This window comes from Lissotriton helveticus, chromosome 1_1 (assembly GCF_964261635.1).
Source record: "Lissotriton helveticus chromosome 1_1, aLisHel1.1, whole genome shotgun sequence".
In the NCBI taxonomy this organism is placed as follows: domain Eukaryota; kingdom Metazoa; phylum Chordata; class Amphibia; order Caudata; family Salamandridae; genus Lissotriton; species Lissotriton helveticus.
In genome coordinates, this window is record NC_136057.1 from 316,638,425 (window position 1) to 316,653,150 (window position 14,726).

Sequence of the window (14,726 nt, forward strand, 5' to 3'; positions counted from 1 at the left end):
TCACTAAGATACACTTAATAAACCAGTTAACCAATCAATTTTTTTTTTTAAAACGTCCATGTAAACACTTATTTAAACATTTATTCTTCCATCAACTTTTACATATACATATATAACACATATTTATTTTTTTAAAAGACACACATTCACTGGATGGTGTCATCAGTGATGTCATGAGTGATGTCACTGACCATGTCATGAGTGATGTAATATGTGACGTCATCAGCAGTGCATTGCACGCGCAAGTTATAGTGAGCCCAACTAACTATAACGTGAGAATTTCAATGGTTTTACGCGAGTAAAATTTCCAGCTGCTAATTCCTAACTATAACTGGTGTGAAACCTATGGTTTTATCAGTGAATATATATATATATATATATATACATATATATATATATAAATTCACTGAAAAAACCATAGGTTATAGACCATATATACTTAGGAATTAGCATTTACAAAACCTTATTTTACTCACACAAAACCATTGAAATTCCATATATAGTTAGTTGTACTAACTATATATCGCGCACCCGCAATCCACTGCTGATGATGTCACATATTACATCATTCATGACATGGTCAGTGACATCACTGATGACATCACTGATGACATCTCAAATGACATCACTGATGACATCACTGATGACAACATCCAGTGACTGTATGTTTCTGTAAAGTTAAAATATGTCTTATATATTGAAGAATGAGTGGATGTATAAGTGTCTGGATGATGTATTTAGTAGGTGCATGACTGACTGTATAAGTGAGTGATTAAATGTGTCTCACTGAGTGCATGGGTTAGTGACTAAACTGTTTTAAATTGTGCACCATTGTGTCTGTTGTTTTGTAATCTGATGCATGTGTTGATCATTAGCTATATGACTAACTATATGGGTTATTGATTAGTTGGCCAAGTATTTGTATGGGAGACTGAGTGTGTGTGTGGGTGTCTGGGAGGTGTATGACTCTGTGCATAGATGTGTGAGCAGTTGATTCACTAGATGTATGGGTTCAAAAGTGCATGTGGAAACAGCTGTATGGGCGGTTTACTGTGTGCATGAGTGTATTGGTGAGTGAATGGATATCTCAGTGCTACATGTCAAAGTAAGTACATATGTAAAACACAGTACATGTGGTAGTTGACATATATAAATAACTGTGCATAAGAGCCAGTGAATGTGTGAGTGGCTGTATGGATTATTGTGAACTTGTATCAGGGATTGTATAACAGAGTAAATATGTGTTATTATATGTTTCAATAAGTAAGGTGTGTTTAACTATATAGTTGAGGAAATGGAGGTGTGATTGATTCTTTGCAAGACTGATTAGCTGTGTGAGTAACTCCGTGGATGAGTGACAGTCTGTGAGTGTCTGTTTACACTGAGTGTATCTAAGGTTATATTAGAGTCTGAAGAGGTTCATCGTATCATCACATGAATGATGTCATGAGTAATGTCAAATGAGATGTCATCAGTGATGTCATCAGTGATGTCATTTGAGATGTCATCAGTGATGTCATCAGTGATGTCACTGACCATGTCATGAATGATGTAATATGTGACATCATCAGCAGTGGATTGCGGGTGCGCGATATATAGTTAGTACAACTAACTATATATGGAATTTCAATGGTTTTGTGTGAGTAAAATAAGGTTTTGTAAATGCTAATTCCTAACTATATATGCTCTATAACCTATGGTTTTTTCAGTGAATTTTCAAGGTTTTGTAAATGCTAATTCCTAACTATATATGGTCTATAACCTATGGTTTTTTCAGTGAATTTCATAGGTTTTTTAATAGCAAATCTTTATAAAAATAATACATTTTAAATCGAATTTTATATTTTATAATTTTTTTATTTTTTTTAAATATTATTTTTGGTGCGCTCCCGGGGCGCGGACAGGTGAACGCACGGGTAAGCGCAATCTTGCGGCGCGCCCCGGGGCACGTACTGATGCGCGTCCCGGAAGCGCTATTGCCGCGAACGAAAACAACATTGTGACGTATCGCGTAGCCGCCACGCCTTGCGTCATAAGACACGTATCGCGTAGCCGCGAGATGCGTCTTATGACGCACCGCGTAAGCGCACCCGGAAGCGCCCCGATGCGCTTACGATACACGCCCGGGACGCGCCCCGGGGCGCGTAGCGTAAGCGCGTCAAACCATGTGACTTTAAAATAACACTTTTCATTGGTTCAGAACTTTTTTTTTTCCAAATTGTGTGAAACCCACCCATTTCTCTCACTATTGCTTTGTACTTGGAGAGAGCAAGAGCTGTTCTGTGTACTCTGTTTATCTCCTACTTTTCTGATCTCCAGCAATGGCTGCAAGAGAGTCATCCAGCAGTGATTCAGACGGATTTTTAGATGAGGACCCTCCTCAGCAAAAGAAAAAAAAACATTTCATCTGGAAATTTTACGACATCCCTGAAGGACAAAAAAAAGTCTACGCTCCCAAAGTAACCTGCAAAATATGTGGGAGTAGTTTATCCAGAGGCAATCCTCTGAAGAAATATAGTTTTGGAAATGCTAATTTGATCAGGCATGTGAAAAGAAGACACCCTAACAACTTTGCCAGGGAGAGTGTCAGAGAGCTGGCACGGAATGTACCCACAGATGGCGGCAGCACCTCCACTGGTGGAGCAACACCTTCGGGACCACCCCGTGGAAGAATGGTCCCTAACATTCAGCCGGTGTTTGCAGGCATCAAATTTTTGTGCACGGAGTGTGACGAACTGCTCTGCTATGGGGAGCAGAGTGTTGAACTCATTGCCCTAAAGAAACAGCAACACCGCTGCTCTTCCAGTCCCTAAATTTTCAAATTTTTTTGCTCCTGTTGAGCAGTTTTGGAATCCTTGTTTTTGTTTTTCCCTTGACAAAAATCCCAAAAAAATATAAAATTGTTTTAAAAAGTCTAAAAAAAATATAAAACAACAAAAACAAAAAAAATATATAAAACAACAAAATCAAAAAAAAAGTTCTTTTCAGAACTACCTCCAATTTATAAAAAGAAGCTTTTTTTTTTTTTTTAAAAGTCTCATTTTTTATCTCCTGGTACGCTCCCCCGTAAGCTCCCCGGTGCGCGTACCGGGCGCTCCCCCCCCGCGAAAATCGATTTTTAAAAAAAAAAAAATTCACCCTCGGGAGCCTTTTATGGCCCCACATCAAAAGTAGGGGGTCAGGGGGGTGTACCCTGCCCCCTTTTGCTCATTTCCCCCCTTTGATTCTTGCCACCTCTTGTGTCTCAATCCTACCGAGACACAAGATGGCGGCCGCTGCGGACTGTTTCGAATGTTTACAGACACCCGAGAATCAATCAGCTTGCCGTGCGCAAGTCGCGTGGCGCGCCCGAAGCGCTCCCCGGTACGCGTACCGGGCGCGGCTCTAGATATATATCTTTTTTTAAACCTAATTTACTCAAAATTCACAGGACCACATATCTTAAGACCTAGCAAAGGCACATCGGGCAAACAATATCTACAATTTTGCCAAGTTTCGTGGAAATCCATTCAGCCGTTCGAGCTAAAAGTGAGGCCAACCGCCCTATGGAAAATTGCATGGCAAAAACACGTTTTGGGACCCCCCTTTTTTCTCGGCCCCCCCTTGACGACCCCCCCCCCCCAAATTTTCAGGGGCTGCTCGGAAACAAAATGTTCAATTTTCCTGAAAATTTCAGCCAATTCCGTCCACAAACGCCAAAGTTATTAGACATAGAATTTTCAAAAATCCCATAGAGAAAAAATCCTAACTATATATACCTACTGGCGACCGCCAGTAGGTAATATATATATATATATATATATATATATATATATATATATATATATATATATATATATATATATATATATTATAACTATGCTCTCAATCAACAATCTTTTCCAATTGTTCTGTTCAAATGACACTGAAATTATGCTCCCACCCACCACAGTACTAAATATAGGTCATCATCCACTTCAGTCATTGGCTACCTTCACTTTGAGTGACTACGTTAGTCCCCATATATAGTAGGGTGTCGTCATCTGTTCCCATAACATTCAACACATTTATTGTAAGTTGAAAGGTTGACTCATCACTATCAACTACCTTTGGTATATTTATCTTTTGGAAAAATGAGCACAAGGCATTAGAAAATGTATGTAAATTTCTAAATTGATGCCTCTATTAACAACTTGAGGAACTTCAACAGGTTTGCTGTCCTTGAACTTCTACACCAGTGTTGCATTTACATGGTGTAAACATTCCAGGATGTTAGAGTTATACCGGAATAGTTGTGCAATTGCCATTTTGCATTGTGGTGCATATTCTAATTCCTAAAAAGAAAAGAAAAGAAAAGAAAAGAAAAGAAAAGAAAAGAAAAGAAAAGAAAAGAAAAGAAAAGTTTAACGGTGGAAGTCAGTCCATGTCAAATGTGGGCTGGCAGAAGTTAATATGTTTGTTTATTTTACTTGTTTGAGGAAAACTTGGACCTAGGTGTAAAGCAGTGCTGTGTGTATTTTCTGAAGATGTCAACGTTGTTACTTTCGCTCTTCCAAGACATAAGCATATACCCTGGAAAGACAATAATGTAATTGTGCTCTTCTGTTAGGGCCTCTGCTGGCAGTATAGCACAACAGCTTTCTATCTCCATTTTATTCTTTTGAGAGGGGCCTACGTTGATAGTAGAGGCCAATACTTTTTCTATCTCCAGTGTACTCTTCTGTAAAGATTTTTGTTTGTAGTCTGGTAAAACCGTAGCTTTTTATCTCTATTGCATTCCTCTGTGGGGCCCTCTGTTAGGAGTATAGCACAACTGCAGTTTCTTGTCTCCATTGCACACTTCTGTGAAGGCCTCTGTTGGTCCTATAGCACAACTGCATCTTTCCATCATCAAGGCACTTTTCTGCTGCGAGTACCTCTGTTGTTAGTACAGCACTACTGCTGCATTCACCATTGTATTATTCTGTGAGATCTCTATTAGTAGTATAAAGCCAAAAAAGTTAAAACACAAATGATTGACGGAATGCAGAAGAAATAAAACATTCACCCCAAGTGGGTTAAGTGTTTGAAAGGTTTCTGCACACCATCCATCATCTTGTTGGGTTTGCTGTGTTTGCCCTGGGTGGCCAGGGAAATGCTCAGACATGGGTTGCTTGCTTGCTCTGCTACTGCATTCAAGCTAGCCTGGCTTATGAGGGGTGATACCCTGAAATCAGTCCCAGGATGCTTGTTTCCAGTTGAGGGAGGACCTGGACTGGCATAACGGGCTGAACAACCCCATGGGTATCAGGGTTAAGACTGATTTGCATATGGCTGGGTCCTAACAAGGGTGGCATTGTGAGCTAAAGAATAATGGATTTAACCCAGATCTCTTTACTGGGGTTGAGTGTTTAAAAGGTTTCAACACTCTGTCCATCATCTTGTTGTGTTTGCTCTATTGGTAGTATAGTACAAATTCAGCTTTTTATCCATATTCTACTCTTATGTGAGGACCTCTGGTGGAAGTATAGGGCAACTACATCATTCCATGTTCAAGGCACTCTTCTGTGTGGACCTCGGTTTGTAGTATAGTGCATCTTGAGGTTCCAGGCACTCTTGTATTTTCCTCTGCGGAAAACTGTTTTCAATGCAGTGAAACAAGCTTTCCATCTCCATTGTACTTTCTAATGAAGACATCTGTAGACTCCATTCAGTTTGACAGCACTTATCCGAGTCTGTGGAAAACTTGGACCTTCATGCAGGGCAGTGCTGTATGCCTTTTCTCAAGATGTCAACGTACTCAGTGCATTTTTTTTTAAAACTCTTTATTCGTGACTGTGACATTTATTACAAGGTGCATTTAATCATTTCACATACTGTCAGTCTTTTCCATTTTCTTTAACTCAACTTTGGCATATCAATCCTTGTATCCATCTGTTAACGTACTCAGTGCATGTGCATTCCTTTGTTTTATATTATGCAAGTATGGTTTTGCATTTATACCGAAAGTCTTTTTTATGAATAGTGCAAGATGGCCAGATGTCTTTTCTTTTTGGTGTGGTATTGCTATGTCTGTGTATAGGTAGTAATAAAAGATTGCAAATAACATAATGCAGGGAAAAAGTTGAAGCGGATGAACATTAAGGTCCCGATTACAAGTTTTGGCGATGGGGGATCAGGCGGTATGCCACCCCCGCACCCTGTACTGCCAAGACTCACTACTGCCTTCCCACCATATTATGAGTTAAAAGTGGGCTGGCTGGAAGCATGGTGGTCCTGCGGGAGTGTCTTTTTCAAAGGCAGCAGTGCCTTTGAAAAAGGCACCGCAATGGGACCGCACAATAAAGTTCCTGCACGGCAAGGACTCGAAAGCCTATGCCATGAGGGAACTGATGTGCATGCACACAGGGGGGCTCATGTTATGCCCCCTGTGTGCAGCCACATGCGGAAGAGGTACATGGTGCCCTGTTGGGCCCCCTCTGCTTCCTCTCTGCCACACTATACATGAAGGAGGAGGAACTTCCATGACACCGCTGGCAGAGCATATTGCAGCCTCAAACCGCCACACCACCTCCAGGGAGTGGTGGTTCCCTAATGGCGTTGGCGGTCCCAGGGCAGTCCGACTGCCTAACTTGCAATGGTGCAGTTGGACCAATGGTGCGGTGGTGGCTGGACCGCCACTGCCACACCGCCGCGAGTCTGGCGTTTCTCAGATTGCCAGACTTGGAATAGGGCCTTAAGTGTTCAAAAGCAGCTTTCCATTTCCATTGGATTCTTCTGTGAGGACATCTTCCGGGTATATAGTGAAGCTTCAGCTTTCAAGCAATTGTATTCTCCTTTAACCACTTGCACGCTAGCGGTTTTCCCGCTGTGTGCTGGATTTTCAAAATCACCATGTTGAGTGACGAGTTCACCTTGTCATCCGCACAGGGCAGGTAAAGCTGATGACGAGCTGAGCTCGTCATCAGCATGGAAGGGGTTAAGGACATTTCTCACTGCAAGGTAAAATTGCAGCTTTCCTGGTCCTAGGTTGGTTGCCGAGAAGAAAAGTCTGCTACATCTTCGGTTGTGCAGACACTCATGTCTTCTAGTTCGCCGATGCAGGAGGTAAATGAAAAGATCCTCACTACAGTACAAAAGAAAAAAAGTTTGCTTTATACTTACAATCCATGAATGATAAATAATTAAATATGTGATGACTAGGTCTGCTTTTGATATATAAAATAGTTCCTCATGCATTACACATAAAGCAAAATGACATATATAAACTGATAGAAAGAAGTGAGTATAAAATACTACTGTAGGATGATACAAGATGTGCTTCACAATGTTTTATGCCAATAGTGGGATACCTGGCCTGAAGCCCCTTTCTATATGCAGCGTTATTCACCAAACCTAATACTGGTGCAAGTACCATAACATGTGAAACCTAAAACATACATATATTCTCATTCTTTTATTAATTTTATAACACATTCAATATTTCAATAAAAATGCCACAATTCAAGACAGGTATTTTGGCTTTGTCAGTGATTGTTTTAATATTTAGTGAAATAGCAGTGTTCACGGTTATGCTCACCGAATCATTACAAAGTAAAAAGAACCCATTGAAATGTAAAGATAACATAAACCCTTAAAAAAGAGTATTTTTTAAGACTCATCAGACGATCCTTAAAAGAGGTGTTACTATTTCTTGTTTAAAAATTAATTACAACTGATTACTGTTAGTTAAATCTAGGGGCATGTAAAATTCCCTTCATTTACTTTCAAGAAATTAACATATTTTGGCAAATTATGTCTAACTACGTAACATGCAAATCTGTCATTTTGCTCTATATTTCCGAGTGGAATTCGTCCTGGCTTTAATTTTTGTTGGAAGGACGCATTTATTTAAAATCACCACTACATAACATAACAGGTGTATTTGTAAAGCACACGTTCACCCAGAGGTCTCTTGGCGCTGAATAACAGATGTTCATTGTTACCAAACTCAATGGTACTCATTTTATCGAACTCAGATGGATGAAAGGCTGAGTGGACCCACCGGGATTTGAACCTGTGACTATGATGTCGAACACAGGCCCATGCAATGGACGCATTAGTCCACTGAGCCACCAGACCACTAACAAGAGCCACTTGTGTTCCATTCATTTGCAGTAAATGTTTGTTGTTAATTGCATGTAATTATGTGAACTAGCAAAATTCCAAAATTACACAAACTAAGGCAGTGTAATTTAAATGTCACCCAAACCTAGTGAAATTCTGTGTTGATCATAGAGACTATAGTAACCTATAAAATAGGAGTGCCTCTTTCAGTGGCCCCTTAAACCATCCAACATAGGCCCTTATTACGATGTTGGTCAGAGCAGCCTCCGGCCAACACTGTTTCAGTGGAAGAACCGCCAGACCATAGGTCGGCGGTTCCGCACACCGAATTATGATCCGACCGCACATAGTGAAGTTGTAAACTCCCATTTCTCAATGAGAGCTTGTGTGGCGTGGAAAAACCGTCCGCAGCACAAGCTCCCATTGAGAAATGGTAGTCTACAAACATTCCTGCACTGCGTGACAGGCACCTAACTGTGCCTGCCACACAGTGCAGGAATGTCCGGGGGCACCATAGGTGCCCCTCAGGCCCAGATGCAGATGACATGGGTTGAAGGGGGCCCTGCTAGGGGCCCCCAATGTCGCTGTCCGACAGCCTTTCCATGTCAGAAAGGCCGATACGGAAAGGCTGTCGGAAACCGACATCATAATCCCGATGGCAGAAACGCCATCATTAAGGGATTATGAGGAGCTTCCGACCAACCGACGCTCTACATGAGCCAGTTGGAAGGCATCATCTGTCCTTCCGGCTGCTGCTTCCACCCTCATGCATCATAATGGGTCAGTGGGACCGCAGCAGTAGATGCGGTTTGGACCACAACCGACAAGCCATCAGTTGTGCTCCGAACCAAAACGTAATGAGGAAAAAAGTCTAGACCTCCAGAGCATGTGTATGGACTCATGACACATAAGGAGTGCAATAGCACGTGGCATTGGGGGGCAGGAACTTTCTACCTTAACGTACTCATATTTTATATATTCTTCCAGTCAGCCTACTTTCTAAGATCTGGCTTAACACTGCTGGACACATTGTTACCAATTCTTTCAAATATACATAGAGTGGTAATTGTCACTTCTCATTCATTTGGCTTTTTGATGTAACATTCCGCCCTCCAGGAAGTGCTTTCATTGGAATGCACAAGGGACTACTTTACATCTTTTACTCTGTTTCTCACATTCTATATCTCATATACACATTCTATTTAGAAATCAATTCCTTTTTGCAACCTTTTTTTTCTAGCAGTTACAATGCCAGCAGTGAAGGGTTACACATTGTGAACAGCATTTATTCATGCCTCAGAGAAGAAATACTAGTAGTGTGCGACCTGTCAGCCTTAGGGTGATCTCCCCGCAAACATTTTGCTTACTCCTTCATATTTTCTGATCTCATTTTGATCCTTATATTCTGAAAAGGGTCTACACCATGCACTTATCCCTTTATAACTAATGAGAGAAAAGACTAACTGAGCTAAACCACTAGCTCCCACTGGGGAACTCTGTACAATACTCTTTGTTTGCTGCTGCCTAGGACGAGTACATTGGACCCCATTAAAAATCGTCCACTTTTATTCCCCTTGTTTGATACCAATTTCGGCGTGCTTATCGCACGGGAAACTTCTGCCACAGGTTACCAGGGGCGAGGAGCTCTCTTTCCCCTGGACCAAACCGCACAGTATATCTTGCGCTAAGATCACCTTGTTTTGACACTCTGTTCTGGCTTACGTAGTACAGGGCACCCCTCCCATACCGCACTTCAAGATGGAGGATGTCCCAGGTCTTAGCTTTGATGAAGACACCATAGCTGAAACACTAAGGAACACGCCTTCATTACTCAACAATCCCCCTGCTGCCACATCTGGAGCCTCCTCTGATGAGTGGTCCATACTAAGCGAAATGAAGAAAGAACTGATTAGAATAACGATCCATGGGATTATGATGACAGAGTACCTGAGGAGCAACATAGCACCACAGGGCCTAATTGTAAACATCATCCCCAGACTGTTCCTTGATGACAAACGCTTTAAAGTAGACTGGTGCCAGGTTTCCTGGAAATGCACCAAGGACCTGCTATTTCTGATTAGCCAAACTGCGAGACGATTATCTGAAGCACTACAAGAGAAAATTTCTGTCCTTGAAGCGACCATGAAGAACGCTACTTCAAAGAACAACAAAACAGCATTTACTACAAAACTCTCTGAGATCAACCAAGAGATGATTGACCACCACGACTTCTTACTCAAACAGAAAACCACCAAATTGGAGAAGGACATAGCCAAATTCGCAAAGGAGAAGGTATACCCCTACCTTAAAGATGATTTTAAAGCGAAGAAGAACACCTACTCTTCGGACGAGAATTCGAGCACGGACACCAGACGGGGTTCCACAAGCAGTGACTCCAGTGGTGGCTACCAGGCGAGAAATGCACGACCCACGCGGCCCTGGCAACAGGGATATCATCAAGGTCCAGTGTTCCATGGCCCACCCCATTTACCACCACCGTGGCAGGATCCCTTCTACTCACAAGGCCCCCCGCAATTCTACCCTCTTAATCCGCCTCCTTTTCAAGGCAGAGGTTGGGGCAGAGGAAGAGGGCGAAAGCGAGGCGGACACAAGGGAGTACAGTGGCAGGACCAGACGCCAGAGCCGACTGGGGTGGAAACCAGGAGCGCGACAACCAGAGGGAGACGAGTTTGATCGTGAACCTATCAAAAAGAACCCTCTCTACTACAGAGAAGAGTGTCCTGGAAAAAGGCCTTGGCTTTGTCCCCACCCCGATCCCTGACTCCTTTCAGGAAATGATTGAGCTAAAGCAGTTCTTCAGAAAGATACGCCTCCGAGCCTTTTTTGATAATCGGCCAGAAACCCCCAGTGAGGACACAGGCCTAAGGAAACCTTCGGCCTTCACCCCGTCTGACGGGATGGTACCACCAGAGGTCCTGACTTTTGAAAGAGCAGTCCTGAGAACCATGCAGAAGAAACCTTCAATCAAACCCTTTAACAATCTGTCCAATGCTGAAAGACAGGCAGCTACCTCCCTTGGCAGGGACACTTCAATCGTCATCAAGCAAGCTGACAAAGGGGGTGCTACGGTCATACAAAATCATGACGACTATGATCGGGAGTGCAGACGCCAATTAGCCAACACCACCCACTACAGACTACTGACTGAGGATCCCACCAATCGACTGACTACTACCGTGATGTCTCTTGTCATTGAAGCAGAGACTAATGAATGGATCAGCAAAAAAGAGGCAGAATTCCTGGTAACAACGGACCCGGTCACACCGTATTTTTACACTTTGCCCAAAATACACAAGGGCACCACCCCAGTCCCAGGAAGACCGATCGTGTCCGGCATCGGTTCTATTTTAGAACCCTTGTCCCAATTTTGCGATGCATTTCTTCAGCCTCTGGTCAAATCGATCCCGCCTTACCTTCAAGACACCAGAGATGTGCTACGTCTCATTGACGACATGGATGGCAGAGAAGACATCGATCTCCTCCTTACCCTCGACGTGGAAGCGTTGTACACAAACATTCCTCAACAGGCCACGCTGGAAGCAGTGGACTCCCTTCTACGACAAGAGGAGTGGCTGTCTCCCACCCCGATATCTTTCATAATGGAGTTGGCACACATTGCACTTACTGAGAACTTTTTCAAATATGAATCCAACTTATACCACCAAGTCCGTGGAACATCGATGGGCTCGACCTTTGCGCCGAGCCTGGCATGTATCTATATGGCATCATTTGAGAAGAAGTGCATCTACCCCCCTGAACACAATCCATACCGTGAAAACCTCACGTGTTGGCGTCGGTACATCGACGACATCCTGGTGTTCTGGAAGGGTGACCGTTTGACATGTGAGGCCTTCTGTACGTGGATAAACCAACAAGACCCATTTCTAAAGTTCACGGGCACGATCTCCAATCTATCCATACCTTTTTTGGACCTTACTATATCACTGGACCCGACCACTATCAGTACCACTCTATACAAAAAGGACACTGACAGGAACAGTCTATTGCCTTATACCAGTCATCACACTAGATCCCTGAGGGACAATTTACCTTTCGGCCAATTCCTCCGCCTACGGAGAAATTGCAGTTCAATCACTGATTTCAAACAGCAAGCGCAGTCCTTACAAACCAAGCTTCTGGACCGGGGCTACCCCACTCGTCTTTTGAAAACCTCCACCAAAAGAGCCCTTAACAACAACAGAGAGGCTCTGCTCGAAGTACATCCCAAGGAGCAAGAGGACACGATTACCTGCGTGACCTCATTCACGAAACACTCTTCATTCTTCAAAAAAACAATCAATTCACATTGGGGCATTCTCAACTCTGCTGGGATGGAGATACCGCGCCCCCGCTTTGCTTTTAAGAGGACGGCAAATCTTAAGGACACTCTGATTCACACCCGTCCTAAGAAAACCAACACCCAAGTTGTCAATACCCTCTGGGACCTTCCTCCAGTTACTGGGCACTATCGCTGTGGGTCCTGCGTTGTATGCCCCCAGACCATCCAGGGCAAGACCATTGTACTCCTAAGCAACTACACTTGGACAATGAACAAACATACCAACTGTAACAGTTCTAGATGTATTTATGTGTTGATTTGCCCGTGCGATTTGTTGTACATTGGGATGACCATGCGCCCAGTTAAACATCGAATAATGGAGCACAACAGCAACATTCGGTGTCACAAATCACACACCAAGCTGTATGAACACTGCAAAGAAAACCATCATCTCCCAGAAAACATTAGGTGGACTGTCCTTGAATGTTTACCAAACTTCAACCAACAAGCCCTCTTCAGACTCGAACAAAGATGGGTACATCGACTACAGTGCGATGAACTGGGATTGAACGATGGGGTGCCCTGGACAACACTCGCCAGATAGTTATCATTCTGGACTTCTTTTGTCCATCCCTACACGATTACCAATATGACAGACCAGATCACTCTGCCCGTTCTAAGATGGCCCCCGTATTGCAGTGTGCTGGCCTCGCTGTTTTGAGCTAACCCCTCTTTGCTCTCCACTCCCACGTGCTGGTGCCTAGCAACCGGAGGGACACGCCCCCTTGGTGCGCGCTCAACTCTCCCTTATCTGCACCGGACATTGCCTAACTACCCTGCTGGCTGTCCTGACTTCGGTTCGCCGTGGGATGGGTAGGTGCTGAGATGCCTGCCATCAGCGACCTTTGAGGTAAGGTGTTGAGCTAATCCTTGAAACCCCGCGTGCTCCCTGCCAGACGCGCGGCAAGTCACTACTCAGCTGGGCCCCTTCACGCGGGGTTCCGCGTGAAGGTTCGTATTTTTCTAACGATCCCGCGGGATGCCTTACTCTCCCTGTAGGAACTCCTCACTCGCTGCTGGCCCCACCTGGACAGCTTGTGAGGCCTTCAGGAGAAATCACAACGGGTAAGCGCATCATTGATTCTGACATTGTCCTCGCTCACGCGCACTTGTCGAGCAGGGCACTTTGTTTGTTTTTAATACTTGCTGGTGATCACGACCACCACGCCAGCATCGACCTCACTTAGAGACAGAGTGTCAAACTACACACGATCGGTTTTATCTTTGCGGTTTTTTGTTTGTATGGCTAAACTCCTTAGTCTACATATATATTTTTAAACATAGGCTCCTCACGCCACCTGACTGTGTTAGGGTGTAACATTATCACTGGCCTTGAATTTTGGTGTCACACCCGACTCAGCACGTTGCACAGCCGTGAGCCCAGCCTCTTCACCAAGATGCATGCTATAACGAAACAGCATGACAGCCCAAATACAGAACGTGTCCCTCACGCGCTCTGGATTTGTTAACCACTTTTCTCTCACAGTACCACTAAACTCTGTCATGATACAGGCAGTTTTTACTCACTGGGCACGCATTATAAGTCACTTTGAATACAGGCACTATATGATGTATTTTGTATACAACGCACTTTAACATCATTAATGTCTGCTTATTTCTCTCTAGTTCCCAGGAGGTCCCTCGCATGGAACCATTTCTGTACGACACTACACAGGTCGTTTATCGGGGTACTCTTAGTTAAGAGGATTCCAGCAATCATATGAGCACTAAGGTCCTGACGAATTGCCCTTATGGCAAGAAACATGTCGACCGCATTCACATCAAGGGTTGAATAAGGATTGGTCCCATTGCCCATCACTCCTTAATACCCCTTATTTTTAATAAAGCAGCGAGCCTGACCATTAAAATAATTCCCAATGGACTCGACTGACTTTTTTTAGACACACACACCCCCATGCTCACTATTGCACTTTTTAGGCCCCTCACACACACACACCCGTTGGCTCGGAATAAAAGATCTCCACTAAAGTGCAGCTCCCCTTGCTGCCCGACGGGCATTGCACCGCCAGCCTGCCGTAGGAGCAGGATACCGATGATGACGCTGGACGGCCATCGGCTGGGACAACAGTTGTTGTCCTGTCGGTAACCTGTGTGAGGTATCCTTATATTCTGAAAAGGGTCTACACCATGCACTTATCCCTTTATAACTAATGAGAGAAAAGACTAACTGAGCTAAACCACTAGCTCCCACTGGGGAACTCTGTACAATACTCTTTGTTTGCTGCTCATTTTGATGGCCTCAGGACCCTGTACACTTCACCACTGCTAACAGTACTAACAT